Raw genomic sequence first — 9,664 nt, forward strand, 5'->3', positions numbered from 1 at the left:
TTGTTAACTGCTGTTTCCAGGTCATAGTCGGCAAAGTCTTTGTCTTCTCTCATCAACACAGTGTACATCTCCCATTTCGGTGGGAGAGCATCAAGAAGCTTTTCAACAATTTCATCTTCTTTGTAAGTAATGGAGTAGTTGTTGAGTTCGGTCATCAGATGATAATATCTAGTAATGATATCATCAAGTGATTCATTCTTCAAGTACTTGAATACCGAGAATTGGGTTTTAAGTAGTTTAATCTTTGAAGCACGAATTCCCACATTACCCTCAAAACGGTTTTCAAGTGCTTCCCAAAGCTCTCTAGCAGTTTTATACTTTCTGAAGGTGTGAAGAATCTCTTGTGGAAGAGCCATAGTAATCGCTGCATGAGCTTTGCTCTCAGCCTCATACATTTTCTTTTCTTCTTCTTCCATCTCTTTGTATTTCTTGATCTGATCACGACCCTCATACTCAGCAGTTGGTGGAATGTACCCATCTTGAATGCACACCCACATTTTAGCATCTTGGTACTTGACATATTGTTCAAACCTATCCTTCCACGCAACATAATCGGTTTTCTTAAGCATCTTCGGTGCCTTTGTAGCTGAACCCGCTTCCACTTCCATCTTCACCAGTTCCGTAATATTTATTGAAGTCATCTTTCACGAAACACAAAGAATCCCGAAAAAATAAAAATTTTATTTTTAACAGTACTGTAGGCGAAGTTGTGGATAACTTCGCTTAAGTCTGAACTTCGCTGATTATGAACTTCGCTTCCTTTTTAAATTCGCCTGATTCGACGAAGTTGTAGATAACTTCGCTTAAGGTAAGCGAACTTGTGAGGTAGGCGAAGTTGTGGGTAACTTCGCTTGAGATAAGCGAACTTGAGAAGGTAGGCGAACAGTGACGGCAACTTCGCCTGATGAACACGAAGTTTTTGCAGGTTTGATTTCTGGATTTTACGAGGTTTGTGAAAGTGTAATGGGTTGTTTATGATGGTAGGAGGTGAGTATAACACAAAAACTCGATAAACACGTCCTGCGAATAGTCGAACGGAACGATTTCTACACCCGCGTGATAATCCCGAACCACACAATCGAGAAAAAGCTCTGATACCAATTGTAGGTTCCCAGCCGGATCTACACGAGATATCTCGTTCTACGTAGGTGCGGAATCCCTACGTAAGACGTTACGAGCGTAGAAGACGATACGAGTTAACACGATCGAACACACGTTACAATAAACAAATACTCGTTATATTGCAACCTTAAACACGTGATATCAATCACTGATTACAGGACTCGTAAACACGTAAACTAATAAACTGACTGAATAATGAAAACATAAGCCGTAACTTATGTTTATATAATCACGACAACTTCGCCTGGCATGTTCAGGCGAAGTTGTCCCTAACTTCGCTTAGTTCACAAGTTCGCATGTATCAGCGAACTTCGCTTACATACAAAAACACAAATCTAACAAACTCGATTACAGACACTTGACACTGAACTACTGACATCATGCACCTACAATTACTAAAATCTTTAGTTATTTTCAGGATACTTTATCCTAAAATTTACCCTTTAAGGAAATTCTCTTTTATAAATTTTATCAACTGTTAAAGATATCTTATCCTAAGATTTATGATTTAGGGATATTCTATTCTAAATGATTTTCAAGGATATTTTATCCTAAAAAATCTTTTACTCAAAATTATTTGTCAGACTATTAACAATGCTAAAGTTATATCTAACAAATTTTTGAAAATAAACAAGCGAATAGTCAAAAGTTTTAGATTATTATTAAACATAAGTCACCTGTACTTATCCAAAATCCTTGACCCGGATTTCACCATACGAAAGATGGACCATCCACCCGGGTTAATCAAGTATTACTAGTTGTTCATGATTTTATGGAAGAATAAGAGGTTTCGGATATATAGCTTGAAGGGAAGTTCCCATGGAAACTCCATTTATATATGACAATTATATCCAGCTTGTCAAATCTCATATGTTTGTGCAGGATTTGGATAAAAAGTAAAAATGACAGCTGTGATCTTATCATAACCGCCATTTTGGGGGCAATTGTTAGGGCACAGAAATTTGACAATGTGGATACGTTATCCTGACATATGTTCTTGGATCAGTTATCCTTAGACAGATCCTGTCAGGATCAGTGATTCTCAGTACTTGGTATTATTAGCAATTGTTTCTTGTGTGTAGGTTGTTATTTAATAAGTATAACGGCTCCAGAACTTAATCCACCGGATATCTCGCTATTGGACTTGTCAAACACGTGGTCAAATGGCTGTAACACGTTTAGTGGGAGAAGTGGCGGATTTATAGGACTTCTTGTTGAGTCACAAATAACTGAGTGCTGAGGATATGTTATTCTTGAAGACATGTCTGGATCAATTATCCTTCTGAAGAGTTCCAGAGCAATGTCAGGATCCTGGATCCTCGGTATTTGATGCTATTAACGATTATTTCTTATATGAAGGCTGATATTTATCAAGTGTAACAGCTCCAAGACCTGGTCCTCCCCTTAATTCGCAGCCTGAGTGATGGAGCACGTGATCAAAGTGGTTGTTACAAGTATATTCAAGATAAAGGCGGTTTTTTAGGAAAATTAGTTAATAGTCTTAATTATTAATAACTCCAATGAGTTATTATCTTATATATATAATTGAGATATGATCGAATAGGACACACATGTACTTACACACACACACTAGAGCAGAAGCAAATACTCTCTCTTCACACTAGCTTTCTTTGTAATCTCGATCATATACTCCATAAACACTTGTAATCACATTTTGTTCATTAATAAACTTGACGGTGATAGTTTTCACCGTCCGGGGGTTTTTTGTGCCGAGACCGAGATAACCATATACTCATCGACCAAAGGTTACCTTGTTGATCATTGACTAAAGTACTTCGACCAAAGATTATATTATTAATCATTGACCGGAGCTATTTTACCAACGATTACCTTGATAAGTTTTGACCGAAGTAAGACTATCTTGGTTAAGGGCTTTTTCCCCCGTGATCAAATCATTGTGTTCATCCAGATTACGATTACATATTCATTATTATCATCATAGCACTAGACCTCACATTTACGAATTTGGATACATTATCCTTGAGTGATTTTTGTCCAAAACAATTATAATTAATAATAAATTCAAAACTAATGTATTTTTATCAAACCGACATCAGTAAATTAGTGTTTCTTGTCAATCAATCTCGTTAAGAGTTTTTCGTTTACGTGTGTGTGTATATATATATATGTAATATTCTATTAAACGGAATTATAATAAAAACGTATTAAATGTGTAAGACGAATTTACTATATTTTTGCAATTGAGTTTCGTTAAAGATTTTAAAATATAGATCATATCATAATTAAATATTTAAACGTTTATTATTATAGTATATTGTAACTCATATTTATTTAAATTAATTATTCATAACTTAGATTATATGATAAGCAAATAATTCTTTTAATTTAAATAATGACTAATAATATTGTTTTCATAATAACAAGTAATCTTTAAAGATCAATCGTACAATCAAAAACGTATTAAATCACAAACATAACTCAAATCACATCAAAACCCTAAATTCAATATACGTGTTATCTCATTATTAATTAATTCATAATATTATATTATCTAATTAGGAATCCTTGACGGTATATCCCGAAGGGTATACTTTTCTCATCATACTCATTTGTATTTCGTTCATCTGATCAGGTGAGTATTTCACTCCCTCTTTTACTTATTTTAACCGTTTTGGGGACATATGCGTTCGAAGATATTTTTATATTATATAGTACTCAACCGCAAATGTTTATCCTTGTGTGTTTATCAGTTTGCCTAACTTGCTATTTGCTTACTTGCTTTGTTTGGATACTACTTGCTTATTTCGGCAACCGATGTCCATTTTTATGGCACGGTTTACTCCTTGCTTGGTAACCAAGTCCATTTATAAGGATTGGTTGAGCCCTTTCTTTATGGTTAGTTTTCTTTATAATTGTTTGACTGTTATGTGCTATGGCTTATCTGTATATCTCACAGGATCAGTTTGCACTTTTACATATTATTATATAGTGTCTCAAATCTGGTGATTTACTCACTCAACCTTGTATTGACAAAACTATTTTATTTTTAACGCATATGCAGGTTATCATGTGACGTGATTATCAAGATTGTTTGAAGCAACTTAGGATGTATGTTAGAGAAAAGATACAATAACTTAATTTTGGATGTTTAATGTAATTGTTTATTTATAAATTTGATGTACATGAATATTTGTTTGAAATTATTAAATAGATATTGAAACTTATAATGTTGCATGATAGTAACCTTGTGAGCTGTAACAATCAGATCGTGCCCCGACATTTCCGCCTTAGGTTGGGGTATGACAGTAGGTCTGCCACATGTCGACACGTGGCAGGTGCCACTCCACGTGGCAACACGTGGTGACACGTGGCAGCACATGGTGCCACCGTGTGCCACGTGGCACACTTGTCACACGTTGTCAGACACCCCATCGCGGTACGCGATGAGAGTCTCTTTTGATCCATCGCGTAGCGCGATGGGTCAAGAAAACAACATTTTCATTTTTAACCCTCAAGTTTGGATTTTGGCAATTTTAGTTCATAGACTTTGAAAAATTGATACTTTGAACTCGAAATTTTCACATTGTTACATGTAATCCAAAGTGTAAGAAAGGAGTTTCTTGGTGTGAAGACTAGCTACCAAGTGACGTAGCATACGCTGGGAGGGGCGTAGGCTATGCCTCCTACAACTCCCATTCTTTAATTTATAACTTCAATGAACTCTTACGTTCGCGTGCAACCTATAGTAAGCCAAGACACACATTCCAATCATAAATCAACTTGTTGACTTAGAGCATTCTCATCCAATCTCCCATAATTATGTGAGGAGAATTTGTAAATTATAGGTTGGAGTTTTGAATGATTGTAAGTGTAAATTATAGGGTGGAGAGAGAAATGTAGTGATTTTTTGTAAATTTAGGGAAACACTTGGGGAACATTGTTTGCCCATATTTATTTTTTAATATTTGTTGGATTGGTTGTGAGTACATGAGAGAGAAACTGTAATGATAGAAGTATTATTTAATTAAACAGGAAAGAGAAATGTAGTGTTTTGTAGTGTAATTATAGAGATGAGGATGAGAAACGGGATGTGAATGCTCCCGTTTCATACAATGTAAACTAAGCAAAAATAAAAACACGATGATAAATAAATTTAAACATATGGGCTGCATATTTACACAGTCTATTTAAAAATTCATAACATGCTAAAATCAATAATTTACCCAGCTCTTAGGTCTTCTTTAATATAACATTGACAACAAAACCATTTTAGGACGACGTGGGTTATTTAGTCATGTACAAAGTAATATTGAGTACGCAAATCTAAAAACAATAAAACTTTCACGAACCACAAGGGCAATATGCATTCTTATAAAACTTTCAAGTCATTATTAAGTGAAATTGTGAAAACACCTCATAAATACTAATGTCAAACCATGACACGTTTGTTTTACAATAAAACATCATCGCAGGTAATGATATGTAGTCCATGACACTGGTCAACTAAACTTGACAATAAGCTAAGAAAAATTACCACAATACCTCAATAAACCTAACAATCTGTATAAATGTTTACCTTATGAATAACTCCACATCAATGTACAAAACTATTAATGCTTCTTATTCCCTTACTATGAAAGATACATGACATACCCTAATTCAAAGACAAGTGTAGTGTACACACGTTAATTAGTGTCACTAAGGTCTATGCCCCTTACCTCCAAAGTACAAAACATTGATTTTTTAGTTAATTACCATTTACAGAAGATAAGAAACAACTCCATAGTTTTCATAATTGTTTATACTAATCTTACTTAAAAAAATAAAAACAATTCAAAAAAATTAATTAATTAAAACTCATGCCTATTTTCCATTTCCATCCCATGTGGTTAGGTATTAAAAGGAATATGCTTTTGCAAAAGTCAACTTCCAAAAGCCTCCATTTGCCTATAAATAACCTCAAATACATCTTTGTATAAGCACACCTACAGCTTGATCTTTCTTAGCTTATCATCTTCTCTTCACTTTACATTTCTACATTATCAAGAAACCACAATGGCTTCCTCAGCCACCATCCCGGAGCATGAAGAAGTCATCTCCATCCCAACCACCACCACCGCGCCCCGCCCGACCTTCCCACTACCCGTGGATTCCGAAAACAAAGCCACAAAAATGAAGATCTTCTCCGTAGCACAACCACACATGAGAGCCTTCCATCTCTCATGGCTCTCATTTTGCACTTGTGTCATCTCCACCTTTCGCGGCCGCCCCCCTCGTTCCCATTATTCGGGACAACCTCAACCTCACCCGCTCTGACATCTCCAACGCGGGAATCGCCTCCGTATCCGGCAGCATCCTCTCGCGGCTCGTCATGGGGGTGCTATGTGACCTCATTGGCCCGAGATACGGTTGCTCCGTGATTAACTTGTTGGCGGCTCCAGTGGTTTTCAGTGTATCCTTTGTGGCAGATGCTGGCGGCTACGTGGCTGTCCGGTTCATGATCGGGTTCTCATTGGCCACGTTCGTGTCGTGTCAGTATTGGACAAGTGTTATGTTTAATGGGAAAATTATAGGGGTTGTAAACGGGGTGTCCGCGGGATGGGGCGACGCGGGAGGAGGTCTTACTCAGCTCCTCATGCCTATGCTTTTTCATTTAATGACTCAAATGCTTGATATCACACCATTTACGGGCTGGAGGATTGCATTCTTTATCCCTGGCTGGTTTCATGTAATAGTTGGGGTTCTTGTTTTAGTCTATGGACAAGATTTACCGGATGGTAACTTTGCTCAAGTTCAAAAGGATGGACGAGCTTCAAAGGATAAATTTTCTAAAGTAATTTTATTAGTTTGTGGTAACTTATTTTAAAAAAGTTATAAGATAACTTTAAAGTTTATACTAAAGGAGTTGTGTTTTAATCTAATATTGTAGGTGTTCAAAATTGCTCTCACAAATTATAGGACATGGGTCTTTTTCTTGATCTATGGATATTCAATGGGCGTGCAGTTGTGCTTAAATAATGTCATCTCTGAATACTTCTTTGACAGGTACCTAAACAATCTTGTTTTCGACTCATTTTACCATCAATCGGACCGGATTTAAAAACCGAATAACATCATATTAATTTTATAAAATATTTAAAAATATCAAATTGAAAGACAAATATCTTGTTATTAGAATTATATTTATGATTTAGAAGAAATATAATATTGTTTTCTTAAAAATATATGAGTAAATTTTACAGTAAAATATAGATTAAACTCTTTATTTCAAGGAACCCATAGTTGATCCGGTCCAGTTATGAAAACACTGTTTTTAACCTACTTGACAACTAATTAACAACTACCAACTTAACAACTAATCAACTTCTGTTTCCATAATGTGTAATAGGTTTAGTTTAAAGCTTCACACAGCCGGAGTAGTTGCAGCCAGTTTCGGAGTAGCCAACTTCATCACCCGTCCAATCGGCGGCTTCTTATCCGACCTATCCGCTCGCAAATTCGGCATGCGCGGTAGACTATGGACATTATGGATAACACAAACCCTAGGAGGAGCTTTTTGCATATTCTTAGGCCTAGCCGATTCGCTACCACTCGCCATATTATCCATGATGCTAATGGCCGCGGGAGCACAAGCCGCATGCGGGGCCACATACGGCATTATCCCATTCGTCTCCCGCCGCTCTCTCGGCATATTATCCGGTTTAACCGGTGCTGGTGGCAATGTTGGTGGCGGTTTGACACAACTTTTGTTTTTCTCCGGCTCTAGGTTTTCGACCGCGTCAGGGCTGACGTGGATGGGTGTTATGACGGTCGCGTTAACGGTTCCGGTGGCGTTTATTCATTTTCCGCAATGGGGGAGTATGTTTTTGCCGGCTTCAAAGGATGACAAGTACAATGAAGAGTATTATTATTGCTTGGAGTATAGTGAGGAGGAGAGAGAGATGGGGATGCATATTGGAAGCATGAAGTTCGCCGGGAACAGCCGCGCCGAGCGTGGGAAGAGATCGGTGATGGCGGTGACGGAAACCCCGCCGGATTCCGTGGCAAACCACCATGTTTAAGGGTTAGAAAAATTAATAAAGAAAGTAAGAAACAATAAAAAAAACAGTGTGATGGTATAAGTAGTCGTACATATATATTGTGCCTTATTTCTCGGAGCCTTTGCTTTTTGTTAAAGGCATCACGTTCTTATCACTTGTACTTTAAATGCTACACTAGGGTTTTAATTATTATTATTAGTATTATATTTTATTTGAGTTTTGTACAATTAAAGTTTTATGTTGTATTAGTAAGTTAATGAGAATTATTATTTTGTGGGAAACAATATATCGTTCATCAACTAAAATCAATAAACATATTTCAACAGATGTAAATAAATGTTACATAAAACATATGATAAGTTAAAGGTTGGTTGTGGCAACACAATTTCCTTAAAACATTTTTTTTTGTTTAAATTCAAATTACGAGCTCTTGTCTTTGAAGTTAAAACATAATTTTTTTGGATTTGGTAGTTTGTGGAAAAGAAAGAAAACACATACTTATGCAATGAGTTCTCTTTATTTCGGGATTATATTCCAATTATAGGAAACTGCTCAACACCATTTATTATATTAAACAGTTTCAATATGCTACTAAACTGCTTACTAACATTCAAATAAGCTGATATTTTCTTAAGTGAGAGTAGTTAATCACAACGACTTCTAACAAATCAACTAAACGAAAGTGCATAGCTAAACACTTGCGGTCAACTGAACCTGTGCTCCTTCACGTGTGTAGAAGTACAATTGAAGTAAAACATCGGTTTTCTTTTGAACGACCACGATAATCAAAACTAAAACAGGAAACCCCTAGCCAGAAGTTAGAAGCCCAAGAAACATGCAAGGAATGAAATGAAAACAAGACGGGAAAAAAGTTACACAATACCTCCTACAAAGGAAAGAAACTTTTTTCTTGCCTCAAGTTCCGTGTCAACCCAATACGTGCTTTCAAGTATTCATCTCTTTCATTTTAACAAAATCGGACTCATATTAGCTTAAGGAGAACGAAATGATTAATTATACATATATATAGATATAATTAGTTTTTTTAAGAGCTGGTAAATAAGCAAATTTTTATTGAAAATAAAGTTATAAAAATATGAATATATATTATGCGTATAAGTATAATTAGTTACATAATTATATTTTTAGGTGAAAAAATATAAGGTGGTTGTATAATGCACTACGTACATATAAAGATAAAGGGTCGGAATCTTGTAGAAAGGCACAAGGCATTGTTCACAGACGAACTATGTGAAGTGAAGAAAAGAAGCGTTGTGGAAATTTGGTAATTTCGGTAATCATGCTACAACATTTTTTAATAAGTGTAATCGAAATTATGCTACATTTTATAATTAGTGTAAAAATAATTACGTTGGGTAATAATTATTATGGTAATTAGATTAATTACCAAATAGGCACCAGACGTTATATATCTCTTCCTCCTGTTAGCAAAGTTTAAGTATCTTTTAATTTTCATTTGCATTTGAATCAATCACTATGATTTAAATATACAAGTCTTA

General features: G+C 35.6%; 1 pseudogene across 1 annotated transcript; it reads left to right on the top strand.

Moving 5' to 3' along the window:
- The first annotated feature begins 5,958 nt into the window (after positions 1–5,958).
- On the top strand, positions 5,959–8,291 carry LOC143545717 (high affinity nitrate transporter 2.4-like; annotated as a pseudogene). Its single transcript, XR_013137480.1, has 3 exons — positions 5,959–6,937; positions 7,034–7,149; positions 7,493–8,291. The product of XR_013137480.1 is annotated as a high affinity nitrate transporter 2.4-like (transcript).
- The last annotated feature ends 1,373 nt before the right edge of the window (positions 8,292–9,664 follow it).

The sequence above is a fragment of the Bidens hawaiensis genome, unplaced genomic scaffold, assembly GCF_021521415.1.
Source record: "Bidens hawaiensis isolate Kalapana, Puna unplaced genomic scaffold, B.hawaiensis_p1.1 tig00014024_1, whole genome shotgun sequence".
Taxonomy (NCBI): Eukaryota; Viridiplantae; Streptophyta; class Magnoliopsida; order Asterales; family Asteraceae; genus Bidens; species Bidens hawaiensis.